The sequence below is a fragment of the Aedes albopictus genome, chromosome 2, assembly GCF_035046485.1.
Source record: "Aedes albopictus strain Foshan chromosome 2, AalbF5, whole genome shotgun sequence".
Lineage (NCBI taxonomy): Eukaryota > Metazoa > Arthropoda > Insecta > Diptera > Culicidae > Aedes > Aedes albopictus.
Genome location: NC_085137.1, coordinates 74286064 through 74301985, shown reverse-complemented (window position 1 = coordinate 74301985; position 15922 = coordinate 74286064). Strand labels below are relative to the sequence as shown.

The following is a 15922-nucleotide window of genomic DNA, read 5'->3' as shown; positions in this document are numbered from 1 at the left end:
TGGCTGGAGGGACATCCGATCCGCCATAGGTAGTACCTCGGCTACAGCACTAGGCTTCGCGACTCCGAATCACAGAAACGACTGGTACGACGGCGAATGTGAACAGTTGAAAAACGAGAAGAATGCAGCATGGGCGAGAATGCTGCAACACCGTACGAGAGCGAATGAGGCACGTTACAAACAGGCGCGGAACAGGCAGAACTCAGTCTTCCGGATGAAGAAGCGCCAGCAGGAAGAACGAGATCGCGAAGCGATGGAAGAGCTGTACCGCGCTAAGGACACACGAAAATTCTACGAGAAGCTGAACCGCTCGCGCAGAGGCTTTGTGCCACAAGCCGACATGTGCCGAGATAATCACGGGAATATTCTCACGAGCGAGCGTGAGGTGGTCGACAGGTGGCGGCAGCATTACGATGAGCACCTCAATGGCGACGTTGCAAGTACCGAAGGTGGCGTGGTAACAGATCTAGGAGTATGTGCACAGGACGAAAGACTTCCGGCCCCTGACCTTCAAGAGATTGAGGAGGAGGTTGGCCGGTTGAAAAATAACAAGGCCGCTGGAGCAGATCAACTACCAAGCGAGCTTCTAAAATACGGTGGAGAAGCACTGGTGAGAGCACTACACTGGGTCATTACCAAGATTTGGGAGGATGAAGTTTTACCGGAGGAATGGATGGAAGGTATCGTGTGTCCCATCTACAAAAAGGGCGACAAGTTGGATTGCGGGAACTATCGCGCGATCACACTACTGAGCGCTGCCTACAAGATACTCTCTCAAATTTTATGCCGCCGTCTATCACCGATTGCAAGAGAGTTCGTGGGGCAATATCAGGCTGGATTTATGGGTGAACGCGCTACAACGGACCAAATGTTCGCCATCCGCCAGGTGTTGCAGAAATGCCGCGAATACAACGTGCCCACACATCACTTGTTCATCGATTTCAAATCGGCGTATGATACAATCGATCGAGAACAGCTATGGCAGATTATGCACGAATACGGATTCCCGGATAAACTGATACGGTTGATCAAGGCGACGATGGATCGAGTGATGTGCGTAGTTCGAGTATCAGGGACTTTCTCGAGTCCCTTCGAATCTCGCAGAGGGTTACGGCAAAGTGATGGTCTTTCGTGCTTGCTGTTCAACATTGCTTTGGAGGGTGTAATAAGAAGAGCGGGGATAAACACGAGTGGGACGATTTTCACGAAGTCCGTTCAGCTGCTTGGTTTCGCCGATGATATTGATATTATTGCTCGTAAATTTGAGACGATGGCGGAAACGTACATCCGACTAAAGAGGGAAGCCAGGCGAATCGGATTAGTCATTAATGTGTCGAAGACAAAGTACATGATGGCAAAGGGCTCCAGGGAGGAATCACCGCGCCCGCCACCCCGAATTCATATCGACGGTGATGAAATCGAGGCGGTTGAAGAATTCGTGTACTTGGGCTCACTGGTGACCGACGACAACGACACCAGCAGAGAAATTCAGAGGCGCATTGTGGCAGGAAATCGTGCCTACTTTGGACTCCGCAGAACTCTACGATCGAATAAAGTTCGCCGTAACACGAATTTAACCATCTACAAAACGTTGATTAGACCGGTCGTCCTCTATGGGCACGAAACATGGACCCTACGTGCAGAGGACCAACGCGCCCTTGGAGTTTTCGAACGGAAGGTGTTGCGTACCATCTACGGCGGAGTGCAGATGGAAGACGGGACTTGGAGAAGGCGAATGAACCACGAGCTGCATCAGCTGCTGGGAGAACCTACCATCGTCCATACCGCGAAAATCGGGAGGCTACGGTGGGCGGGTCACGTCATCAGGATGTCGGATAGCAACCCGACTAAAATGGTTCTCGAGAGTCATCCGACCGGTACAAGAAGACGTGGAGCGCAGCGAGCTAGGTGGGTCGACCAAGTGGAGGACGATCTGCGGACCCTACGCAGAGTGCGGAACTGGAGACAAACAGCCATGGACCGAGTGGAATGGAGGCGGCTACTATGTACAGCAGAGGCCACCCCGGCCTTAGCTTGACCGGTAAGGTAAGTAAGCTAATAATGGGAAACAAATTTCTAGTGCGTCAGGGATATCTGAGGTCACTTGTAATAGCGTATGGTTAAGGCCTTCATATCTACAACCCGTGGCAAATCATCGGCTTAGGCTCGTGCACAACAAAGGAAGGCAAGGGAGGGATTTTTCGTAGTTTTCGTAAAGGCGGAGTGGCACCTAGTTCATGGAATTTCGGAGACCCCCAAAACTCCTCCCTTGGGCACCAGCTTGCATCGGCTACATTTCAAACTTAGTGTAGAGTATAGCAGTAGACATATTAGATCAATTCAATCATATTTCTCATGACTGTTACAAATAGAGCACACATATCAGAATTAATACTTATTTTCATATATGTACGGCAAGTAATATTATGCTTGGAATTTGTAGACATTCTTTCAAATGAACCTCCGAGCAAAACTCAAAATGAAAGTTGTTGCAACGTGCATAACATGAATCACTGTGGTTCATTTTTTTTCTTTGTTCACGAAATCATTCACCCTAGGCTAGTTTATATCGGGGCCCACAGCTTTACTCCCTTTCAAAAAAAGAAAACTAACATTTTTATGTTATTCGTCGTGTAGAAAAAAGAACAATCTCAACTTTTTCAGAAGTAAAACAATCAACGTATTTTTATTGTTAACCCGTAAAAACCGGGACGATCTTTTTATGGTAAAATTGCAATATCTTCTTTATTTTACCCTGGAGCCATTTTCAAGGGGAATATTTGTGCTAGTAAATGCATATGGTACCTCCTCCCTTTTACTGGTAGCCGAAAAGCTTTTTTTGTAAATTGTACATGTTTTTGCTCAAATTTCATCGTTTAGCTAATCATCAATAGTTTTCACTAATCCTTGACATGCACATTTTTACCCATTATAGTTTTGATCTCAGAGCTATTCTTAGGCCTCCGAAGTACTCCGAAATTTGTGTCATAAATCCAACATTCTAAACAAAATTTTATACACGATGAATGATCACAGAACATGGTCTACGGTACAAGCCTCAAAGCATCCCTCGAAAATTCATGGTACATGAATTGGGTAATCTAGAACATCCAAACTACTCTGGAATTAAGATATTCAAGCTCTACAAGCTCTACTCCTGTATCTCTTTACTTTATCGATGTAGTTCTTTAACGATTATTTCTGTTGTATCTCATAATATTTTGGGTATCTCGTTGTATTATTTTTGTGCATCCACTAGAATAAAAATGATTTTTATAGTTTTTTGAAGTGTAGGAATTTACCCAAAAATTCCTCAGAAATTCATCGTGATATTCTCCGAGAATACCTCTACGAGTTCTTAAGAAATTCCGCTAGGAGTTTCCGTGAAATCCTTCACAAGTTTCCCGGCAGTTTCATGGAAATTCCTTCAGTAGCTGTTCTGGAATTCCTTAAGAAGTTCCTCGGGAATTACTTCAAGAACCTCTCGAAAAATTCTGCGGGAGTTCCTCCAGGAATTCCACGGGAATTTCTCCGTGAATTCTACGAGCATTCCTCGGGAATCCTCCAAAGATTTTTCCAGGGGTTCATGCAAACCATATGTCTCATTTTCGGAATAGTTTGGATAATCCGGGAGGCTTCTAAGATGTATATTTGAGTATCACGTGAATCTTCTATGGCTACCATACGCATTATAGTGAGTTTAACGTGTAGCCGATGCTTTGTGACGAGTGTAGATTTGGAGGCCTTAATCATATAATATAAAAAAAATGATGCTGCAGATATCGCTGATGTACTGGAAAAATGTCTTTCACGACTTGTATTAAATGCTGATATTAGTGCACTTGATAGGTCATTACAACTAAAAACCGTATATTTTAGCTTCAGAATGGTTTGGATGATCTAGAAAAGCTTCAAGTTATATTATATATGGTCGAACTTATCATCTATTTCTACTGAAACACACTGCACCAAGTTTTGAACGTGCAGGAATCTTCGTTACGAGTGTAGATCTGAAGGCCTTCACCACATAATACTGAAAGGTGACCTCAGATATCTCTGATGCTCTGGAAACTTCTCTCCCATGGCTTGCCCTATGTGTATGAATCAAATGGGCAAACTCTGATGTTTGTGCACTTCTGTTGATATACCATTTCAAATTAAAAAAAATATATTTATATCTATATAAATATTTCTCAACTTCAGAATAGTTCGGATGATCCAGAATGCCTCTATGTTGTGTATACAAGTATCATATGATTCAACTGATCTTCTATGACTACCAAAACGCACTTTACCAAGTTTGAAATGCACCCGATGCGTTATTACGGATGTAGATATAAAGGCCTTAACTCCAGAATGATTTGGACGGCCTAAGTTATCGCCATTGATGTGCAGTTAGTCTTTCATACTCTGATTTACATGTATGGATCTAATGAAATCAGTGCTGGCATTCATACATTAGTTAGATATAGTATTACATGTAAAGGCCTTACAATCAGAACTCCAGATCTATTTTATGTTGCCTAGAACATCACCAGGTCATGACTACCATCATTTCATGTTTCAAAATTTATATTTGAATGTAATTCAGTAAGTTAAAGTGATTTAAAAAGTAAACACAACTATTTGTGTTCAGTAGAGACAGTTCAAAACTTCTGGACGTTTTGGATAACCTGGAGATCTCTGTTACAGCTGTAAAAGGATCTAAGACATTTCTATCTAACAGCCTCAACCCAAACAAAGAATATTGTGCAATTTCCATTGAAATATATCACATGTACATAGAAATAGAACGCGGAATCGAATAAAGAACAAGTGGTGTACACTACATTTGTAGCTTTATCTCCAAAATGTTCTAGCATAACATAATCTCCATATATGCATATGATAGCACAACTAATCCCCTTGATAAAAACATTTTGGTTTTGAAAATCAACCCACTGAGTCAAAAGCTATAAGTAAAACTATGCAAAAAAGTTGTCCACATCTTTTAAGGGTTAAGTGAACTTTGGCTTAAGAAACTGTTATTCAGCTAGCATTGTTTCTTGAGAGATGTAATTGTTTCTTTTGTATTAAATAACGACTATTTACATGTTACAAAATTTTCCCTAACCATTCTATCATTGTAAAATAGTTTTGCGCAATTGAACACTAGCATTATTTTTCCAAAAGTTATACGAAAAATGAAATTTTCCTGAAGAATATTTAAAAACCAAAACATTTCAACAGTAATCACAAAATCTCAGAATATTTTTGACTCAAACAATGAGAACTCAAATTGGCTTGAAGCAAAAATATAGTAGTGTACGAAAGTTAAAAAAAAAATAGAAAAAGAGAAATTCATAAAATCACGAATTAAAAAGTATTTTCAACCAAATCACGTTTAAGTCGATTTAAAAAGACAAATAATGATGTTGAGATCCAAATTAAAAAAACACATTCCGTTGCTATAGTGAAAATATAAACATAAAATAACTTGAAATAAATGGACTTTGTACCATTAAACTATGTGCGAACTTTTTCCCCAAGTATGTGGCAAATGTTCGCATTGAAGTACTTGCATTAAAAGTTTTATTACTAGAGCTACAGAAAGATCTCGATAAAATCTAGTGCTATTTTTTAAGTTTACATGATAGGGAATCGTTAAGCAATGAAAAGCGAAATTATTGTCTTTCCGCTTAATAGTTATTTTGTGGAGACTGTTAGGTGCGAACTTTTGCCCCGCACTACTTTATAGGCAATTGTAAGCAAATAACCTCATACAAATGCGAAAGTACAAGTAATTGTCTCCTTTAGAAAGTCAAAATGATTGACCTATTGGAGACTGTGAGAATAGAATTGTGGAATCAAAAGTGAAAGAAGTTATTGCGGAAAAAAAACTTTCAAGAGACCGCCGGTAATAAAAACGTAACGTATCTTGAAAACTAACGGAGTTACGAATTTGGCGTCTTCGACAATGTTATTCAGAACAGCATTTTCTACAACTCTTGTGAAGACATCAACCTTGTATCTTGAAAAATTCAAAAAGTAAATTTTCTATCTCACTTTTAGGGGGATTGATCATTTTTACCAACAGGTTAAAAGAAGCACGTTATTGTAGTGGAAAACTTCCTCGAAGACACCATGATGCTAAACGACATGGTTAAATCAACAATTGTGCCATATAGTAGTTGGATTCTTTGCGTGCAATATAAGAAATCTTTAAAACATCATTTCGTAAAAACACCGTTTCTCGAGAATGGCTTGATGGATCTTCCTGAAATTTTGTTGGTAGTTGCACAACCCCTAAAGCTCCGTGGTCAACCTTTTCCTTTTTTAATATCGTGCATTTAGCCGAAATGGCGATCGAAAAACATCGAAATTTTTCGATTTTTCAAAATTTCAAATCCATGCCCCTCCCCTCTCCCAGGAGGGGGAGGGTCAAAACTTCGGATTTATGAGTTTCTAGTCGGGAGCAATCAGAAAAGGTGAAATTTAGAGCTGGGCAGAACAAAAGTTGATTTTTTGTCGGACCGTGTTATTAGTTTAACCCTTTCAAGCCGGAATTGGTTCAAGCGTTTATGGAGTTTTTTCTGTAGTTTTGGTAATCAATACCATAAAAACGGTAGAATATTATGCAGCATATTTTTTCTGGATATCCTAGGTCATCCAAACTATTCTTGAGTAAGGATCCTTATGTCTATGGGTGTAACGGAAACTTCTTTTATTATACAAAGCTACGATTTGTAATCTATCATGTCCAGTAACTTTTCTGAAAGTTCAATAGACAGTATCAGATCATTCGGGATATCTTTGATCAGTTTGGATTATTGAGTTTAGATCCTTAAGTCTGCGGGGGTAACGGTAACTTCTTTCATTATACAAAGCTACAATTTGTAATCTATCATCTCCTTCTGAAAGTTACAGTGGTAGTTTTTATCAACTAAGCTTCATAACAGTAAGGAAGCCCAAACATATATAACAACGCTTATTGTTCCTCTAACTACTTTGGTAAACACAGTGGATTATGCAACACTACTTATTGTAGTGGCAAAAGCTATCATCACAAACCTGAAGCTATGGTCTCCGGAGTAGTTTTGTTGATCTGGAATATCTCAAAACTATCTATATATATGCCAGGGTGTTTAAAGATTACAGTTCAAAGCTCATTGTGAGAATAACTACTGTTACTATCAAGAGCAAAACTTCAGGATAGTTTGGATGAACCTCTATGGCCCAAATGTTCATAATAATATATAGTAGACTTCATGTTGTATTACCGATTGCAAGAGAGCTGGTGGGGCAATATCAGGCTGGATTTATGGGTGAACGCGCTACAACGGACCAGATGTTCGTCATCCGCCAGGTGTTGCAGAAATGCCGCGAATACAACGTGCCTACACATCACTTGTTCATCGATTTCAAATCGGCGTATGACAATCGATCGAGAACAGCTATGGCAGATTATGCACGAATACGGATTCCCGGATATACTGATACGGTTGATCAAGGCGACGATGGATCGAGTGATGTGCGTAGTCCGAGTATCAGGGACACTCTCGAGTCCCTTCGAATCACGCAGAGGGTTACGGCAAGGTGATGGTCTTTCGTGCTTGCTGTTCAACATTGCTTTGGAGGGTGTAATACGAAGAGCGGGGATAAACACGAGTGGGAAGATTTTTACGAAGTCCGTTCAGCTGCTTGGTTTCGCCGATGATATTGATATTATTGCTCGTAAATTTGAGACGATGGCGGAAACGTACATCCGACTAAAGAGTGAAGCCAGGCGAATCGAATTAGTCATTAATGTGTCGAAGACAAAGTACATGATGGCAAAGGGCTCCAGGGAGGAATCACCGCGTCCGCCACCCCGAATTCATATCGACGGTGATGAAATCGAGGCGGTTGGGCTCACTGGTAACCGACGACAACGACACCAGCAGAGAAATTCAGAGGCGCATTGTGGCAGGAAATCGTGCCTACTTTGGACTCCGCAGAACTCTACGATCGAATAAAGTTCGCCGTAACACGAAGTTAACCATCTACAAAACGTTGATTAGACCGGTCGTCCTCTATGGGCACGAAACATAGACCCTACGTGCAGAGGACCAACGCGCCCTTGGAGTTTTCGAACGAAAGTTGTTGCGTACCATCTACGGCGGAGTGCAGATGGAAGACGGGACTTGGAGAAGGCGAATGAACCACGAGCTGCATCAGTTGCTGAGAGAACCAACCATCGTCCACACCGCGAAAATCGGGAGGCTACGATGGGCGGGTCACGTCATCAGGATGTCGGATAGCAACCCGACTAAAATGGTTCTCGAGAGTCATCCGACCGGTACAAGAAGACGTGGAGCGCAGCGAGCTAGGTGGGTCGACCAAGTGTAGGACGATCTGCGGACCCTACGTAGAGTGCGGAACTGGAGACAAACAGCCATGGACCGAGTGGAATGGAGGCGGCTACTATGTACAGCAGAGGCCACCCCGGTCTTAGCCTAACCGGTAAGGTAAGTAAGACTTCATGTTGGTCCAATCACCGCGATTGATTATGAAACGTTACTCAGTATGACAGATATGACTGATGTTACGAAAGTAGACCTGAAGTTCTGAACTCAAAGATAGTTTGGCTGACCTGGAACAATCCCATAGTGTCTCTTAATAACATTTGAGATTTCAAGTGCTTCATGGATCTCCGCAGATTATGCTATGCTATTATTTATGGTGAAAACACAAATCTTGTAGATTTGAAGGACTTCGTTATAGAACAGTTTGGACGAACCTGATTGTCCCAAAGGTTTATAATTAAAAAGGAGACTTCAGATTGGTCCTGTAACTGCAGTTAATTATGCAGCGTTACTCAGTATAACATATATGGATACTGTTACGAGTGTAGACTTGAAGTCCTGAACCCCAAGGTTGTTTGGCTGACCTGGCATATCTCTGTAGTGTGTCTAAATGACATTTGAGATTTTAGGAGCTTCGCGGATCCCAGAAGTTTATGCCATACTATTATTTAGGGCGAAAACACATAAAGTTATTCTTGTAGATTTGAAGGACTTCATTATATAACCGTTTGTACGTTCCTGAATGTCCTAAAGGTTTATAACAAGCTAGTAGACTTCAGATTGCTCCAGTAACTGCGTTTAATTATGCATCGTTATTCCACACTGCCAAAAAAGTTCAGCTTATTGGACGCAGTGGCTTAATTTCCCCAACAGGGGAGGAAAAAAATGCATCGTTACTCAGTATAACAGATATGGCTACTGTTACGAGTGTGGACCTGAAATTCTGAACTTCAAGGTAGTTTGGCTGTCCTGGAATATCCCTATAGTGTCTATAAATGACATTGTAGATGTCAATAGCTGCACGGATTCCAGAAGATTATGCAATGCTATTATTTGATTTGATTTGATTATTTGGTTAAATTTTCACCTAATAGTTTCGCATTATGCGATTTACACGGTGCATTCTGTGTATCCTCGCCTTTGGCGTTTTCCAATCGATACCGATCTGGTTTTATTGCTGTTGTTCTTTGTTGTGCTGTTATTGCTAAGAGCTTGATCTCACCTAGTTTGGGTAGTGGCTACGGTTAGGATAGCTCAGATAAAACTTCAGCATAAAAGAACAGCAACGATCAATCTTTTGTAGACTTATGCAAAATGGTACAGCTCAAGTGGCCTTGGTCCAAGAACCTTGCTTTCGTAAGGGGAATTTTTATCTAAGAACCCTTGTGAACCGGTGTTTACTTCTTCTTCTTCTTCTTCTTTATGGCTCGACGTCCCCACTGGGACTTGGCCTGCCTCGCTTCAACTTAGTGTTCTTTGAGAACTTCCAGTTTTTAATTGAAGGGCTTTCTTTGCCTGCCATTGCATGAATTTGTATATTGTGAGGCAAGTACAATGATACACTATGCACAGGGAGTCGAGAAAATTTTCCCGACCGGAACGGGAATCGAACCCGCCGTCTCCGGATTGGCTATCCATAGCCTTAACCACTAGGCTAACGGGAGACCCCGTTTACTACTTTCAGTAAAAATGAAATGGAAAACTCGCGTGTCATGCCTCGAGCTTGTATGCTTGTCAACAACGCAATTGTTGCTACACTCATCTCTGAACTAACCACCAGAGATGTATGTGCTATCACAATTGATGTATCTGTTGGAAACCTCAACAGGAAATACGTCTATTGTTCGGATTATTTACCGCATGATGAACCATCCCCTACGGATGCTTTCAAACAAGTCATCGCATACTGTACTTCAAAAGGCCTTCCGCTAATTGTTGGCAGTGATGCTAGTGCTCACCATATCATCTGGGGCAGCTCAGACATTAACTTGAGAGGCTCCAGTTTGATGGAGTACTGAAGTAGTACACATCTTGCATTACTTAACATAGGCAACCGCCCAATCTTCATGGTATCTGCTAGAGAGGAAGTGTTAGACATAACGCTTTGCTCTAGTAGAATTAGTCTCGAGCTGACCGATTGGCATGTGTCAGATGAAGAATCTTTTATCTGACCATCGCTACATCTTTTTTGAACATGTGAATGTTCACTGGCAAACTTTGCGTTTCAGGAAACCCCGGGCAACCAACTGGGATCTCTCTACCGATTTGGTTTGCGGCCAAATTTCGTGGATACTCACCAACTATTGACACTCCGAGTGATTTGGAAGATGCCGTTGATACTACAACGACCTTCATCATGGAAGCTTCTGAAGAAGCTTGCCCTTTGCGGTCTGTAAAGACTACAAGAGGAACCCCTTGGTGGAACTCTGGTCTGGCGAAGCTCAGGAAGCAATGTAGAAAGACGACGAGCAATGAAACAGACGACGTTCGACTGGCTCGGAGACTTTCAGGTCGACTCGCAAGGTCTATAAGAAAGCTCACCGATCTGCTGAACGATCCGGCTGGAATAATCTTTGTACAAATGTTTCCAGTTTGAGTGAAGTCAGTCGATTGAACAAAATCCTTGCGAAATCTAAGGATTTCCGAGTGAACGGTCTTCGTTTTCCAAATGGCGACTTCACTTCCTCTGATGAGGAAGTTTTGGAATGTTTGTTCAGTACACATTTCTCCGAATGTGTGGATATTACATTTTCGGATGAACCTGATATTTTTTCTTGTAGTTATGATTCTTTAGATTCGGTTCGGAGTATCATAACTATTGAATCGATTGAGTAGACACTAAATAGCTTTGCTCCTTTTAAATCGCCTGGAGCAGATGGTATATATCCTATTTTTCTTCAGAAGGGATTTGTTTACTTCAAACATGTTTTGAAAAAACTACTTGCTTGCGGTTTTGCTACAGGGTGTATTCCCAAATCCTGGCGGAATATTACTGTAAAGTTTATTTCTTAAGTGAGTCAAGCGTCGTATGAAGAAGCAAAGAGTTTCAGATCTATCAGTTTGACCTCTTTTCGTCTGAAATGCTTAGAACGCATTGTCGATTATCACATCCGTGATGTCCATCTGGCCAACGTGCCTCTTCATGTGAACCAACATGCTTACCAATCTGGAAAGTCTACTGTGACTCTTTTACAATAAGTTGTTTACGATATTGAGAAAGCATTTACTCAAAAGCAATATTGTTTGGTTGCTCAAGCAACACACCTGGTTACATAACAGTCACGGCAGCGCATGTAAGGGTTGCACAGAAGTCACTGTGACTTACTGCGCATAGACTGGCCCAAATACAAAAATGTCGAAAAATTCCACGGGGCACCCTCTAGAATCGTGCCTTTGGATGAGAAGAGCATTCTGTGAAAATTTCAGATCAATCGGTTTAAAACTGAGCTGGCGCAAATGAGTTGAAGGTTTGTATGGGATCTTCAGTCCAAATATATGGAAAATCGGATGACCTACAGTCTCTCAGTCAGCACGCTGGTTTAAAGAGTTTGATTTGGCTGATAATTGAAAAAATAATAGTTGATACCCTAAGGAACAACTTTGTAGAAGACCATATCATGATAAAACTTAACTTAGTTGCGGTTTCAGCTAACGAAAGCAGGATGAGGACATCTTCCCCCGTTTACTCTCGGTTGTTACATGCAGCACGTGTTTGCTGTTCGAAACTTGCGCTCTACATCATAGGCGGCTATGTTGTCCTTCATTTCAATTGCTCACGCACGTGGGCGGGTATCGAAACAATAAAGCATTACATAGGCGCCTATGATGTAGCGCGCAAGCTTCGACCGACAAACACGTGCTGCATGTAACAACCGAGAGTAAACGGGGGAAGATGTCCTCATCCTGCTTTCGTTAGCTGAAACCGCAACTAAATTAAGTTTTATCATGACATGGTCTTCTACAAAGTTGTTCCTTAGGGTATTAACTACCATTCTTTCAATTCTGAGCTAAATCGAACTCGCTGAACCGGCGTACTGAGTGAGAGACTGTAGGTCATCCAATTTCCCATATATTTGGACTGAAAATCCCATACAAACCTTCAACTCATTTGCGCCAGCTCAGTTTTAAACCGATTGAGCTGAATCTTTCACAGATTGTTCTTCTCATCCAAAGGCACGATTCTAGAGGGTGCCCCGTGAATTTTTCCAACTTTTTTTTCTCGCCATACAAATGTGGGCCGGTCTACTGCGCAACCCTTACATGCGCTGTTGTTTTCTTGGATATCGAGGGTGCTTTTTGACAACGTGCCTTTCGATGCCACATTGGAAACTGCTCGGAGTCATGGTATATCTCCAATGATGTCTAAATGGATTTACCAAATAGTCAAAAACCGACGTCTCTTTTCGACATGGCGTCAAGCAGCGATTGAGAAATTAAGTGTTTGAGGATGCCCCCAAGAGGGAGTCTTGTCCCCACTTTTGTGGAATCTCGTGGCAGATACGCTATTGAGGCAACTCAATAATAACGGTTTCCCTGCTTATGGTTTTGCCGACGACTACCTAACATTGTAAGTCGGCACCTTTTTCGACCTGATGCAAAGCGCTCTTCAGGTAGATGAGGGTTGGTGTTGCCAATATGGCATTCTAGTAAAACATCTACATTGTATTGTTCTTTTCACGGAAAGGCGAAATGACCTTTGCGACTCTTTGATTCTGAAATCGATGTGACTGAACAGGTGAAGTACGTTGGAGTTATTCTCGATTCTGAGCTTTCCTGCACAACTCACGCTCACATTGAGCTCAGAATCAAGAAAGCTTGTATGGCCTTCGGGAAATTCCGGCAAACTTCTGATAAAACCTGGGGTCTAAAACCCAAGTATATCAAATGGATTTACACAACTGTTGTTTGACCAATATTGGCCTAAATGGATGTCTTGTGTGGTGGCAAAAGGGCAAAGTGAGAACAACCCAATCAAAATTAGGCCATCTTCAAAGGATGTGCCTAATGGCGATGTCTGGTACGTTCTCTTCAACTCCCACGGCAGCGCTTGAAGTTCTCTTTGACGTTGCTCCACTACATAATTATCTTGAACAAGAAGCACTTTCTTGCACGTGCCGCCTATGAATACCTTCACGGTTAATTAGAGGAAACTTCTGTGCCCTGTAGATCAACACACACCTCGTTGTTTCCACTTTTAGTGAATTGGGACACAGTTGTCTTAGTTCCGAGTAACCTTAGAAATGCTTGTAATTTACCGATAGAGGACATTTTCCACGTAATTTACCTATCGTAAAGAGTCGAAATTTAGTTATTTGGATGAAAGCATCCGAAACGGCGTCTTTATAATAAGGTCGAGGAATTCCTTCACAAATTCATATTTTAGAAACACTTTTCCGAGAAGTATTATTTGACGAAGTATTATTGCCATTTTTATGATAATACTTTCAAAAATTTTATCAAAAAAAAAACACCCTTACAGATCGAGAAAAATTATCACTTTTTGGATTACCTAATTGTACAAGGAAGCAAATTTTAGTAGCACTGTTTGAAAGTTTCTTCTAAGTGATAGGTATACCTCTTGCTGATATACTTATCCGATATCCCTGGATATATGTGTTCAATGTGAGAGTTGTGATAGCATTTCAACAATGTCTGGAGACACCTTAAACGGTACTATGAGTAATATTCAACAGAGACATGAGCTCACTAATCAATACATTCTTGCACTATGTATTGAAACAGAAGTTCCTTCGCCACTATCACCCGTCTTTATTGATTACTGGCAAAACTACACCATTATGGTCGTCAAAATATCTACTTAGCCAGTCACTAACCAGTACGGAAAGGGACGACCTCGCACAACAATGAAAACAAACACATCCTGCTGAAACAATTAGGCCACAATCGCTATTGAGCGGAAATTCCAGTTAATATAGTGGGAGCCTTGAACGAAGCACGAAAGTTTCCTTCCATCCATCAAAATTTCTGTTTGTTTTTAGTCAATTAACCTGCCCCCTTCCCCGGTTCACCAGCCACCCCTTCGAGACAAACAAGCATTCCAGTAGTGCGGCCGTAGAGGAAAACATTTTACATATCCAAAATGGTTCCGAACAATGACAGCAATGTCCCGCGACGTAATCGGTTTCGTTACTCACCTCTATTCAGGAATCAGGCGTAATATCTCGTTGCGTTGTTAGATGGTGAATCCTTTCCAATTCCGACACTCGCTCAAAGGGTCACTGCCGAGAAACAATGTGCCAGGAGGAAACCCCTTGTTCTGTTGTTTTTTTTTCTGCACTTCTTGGTGTTGTTCTCTCGTGTGGAGCTGGTGGTTACCCGAGATTACGTACGGCGATGGCCACTAGCAAGAAACGGCGACGAGTACGATGCAATTTTCTTATTTCGCCCCACTTGTGCCTCACTCTTCACACTACTCTCGCTCGCTCGGTGTATAGTAGGTATTGAACCACGGGATCAGGAAGCTTATTTTTACACAGCACTAGCACTTTGCACGAACGTAACTTTTTCTTCCCGTTGTCGTCGTCGTCGTCGTCGTAAGTAAGCAGAGGTACGTAACAGGAACTGGTGAGCGGGCACCCAGAAGTGTGTATAAGCAGCACTATATAGGTAGTATGGTAGGTCACCAGCACACAAATCCTCCGACGAATAACAATGTTATCGTCATCAAAGTTTTGTTGTCTTCGATAGTCTCCGATTCTCCTCCGATTCAACAACGTTTGGTCGTCTTTCTTTCCTTCACGCGTTCCTACACTCTCTATCTGTCTCCTGGTTCTGCTGGCTGGCTTGCTTGCTTGCTGATGGGCGACGTTCAAAGTTGTACGCGTTTTAGCGAGCCTCTTTCTTTCTTGTGACCGAGCTGGTCGGGTAACCGTACGGTAGGGTGATGTTGGGCTTGACTTGTTTTGTAGAAATTTCAATTTTAATTTAAGGGAAAGGAAGTGGCTTTCAGAAAAGTTTGTATTGAAAAACTTGTACAGCAAAAACAAACTTTCTAAAGAGCAAAATTATAATTAAAAAAAAAACTGATTTAATCCACCTATGGTGAACGGAACCTTAGATAATAATTAATTATCTAAGACAGAACCCTTCTAACACTTATTAAATTTATTGTCGTATTATTCGTATTTAAAATTTATTTTGTGTGATTGTGTTTTTTAGTCATTCTAGAAAATATTGTGGCCTCCAGTGGATTGGTTTCTAAAATATCATCATTGATCATGGGCTAAATTACAGAAATGCCAGATACCTCCTAGAATCTTGTATGGAATGCCAAAAATAGCTTGAACTTTGTTGTAGCTACACATCCGGTAAAAATAAACGATAAAATTCCGGGAGGTATGAATAAAGGAATTCCTAAAGAAATCCGAACGAACTTCTTGTAGGAATCTCAGGAGAAATACTTATAAAAGTCTCGGAAGAACTCACGAAGAGTCCTGGAGGAATCCCAGATGAAATCTCGGGAATAATCTGTAAAACTCGGATGAAAGAAATCCCGGGAGGCTTCCCTGAAGGAAATCCGGGAGAAAACCCAAGAAAATTCTCTGGGAACCCTTAATACAGTCTCGGGAATAATCCGT

General features: G+C 41.5%; 1 protein-coding gene across 1 annotated transcript in view; it reads right to left on the bottom strand.

Moving 5' to 3' along the window:
* Positions 1–15230, bottom strand: part of LOC109432777 (protein phosphatase 1B) — a gene marked incomplete at its 5' end in the record, with an annotated part of 66189 nt that extends 50959 nt beyond the window's left edge. Inside the window, 1 exon segment of the mRNA XM_062849956.1 lies at positions 14480–15230.
* Between the last annotated feature and the right edge of the window lie 692 nt (positions 15231–15922).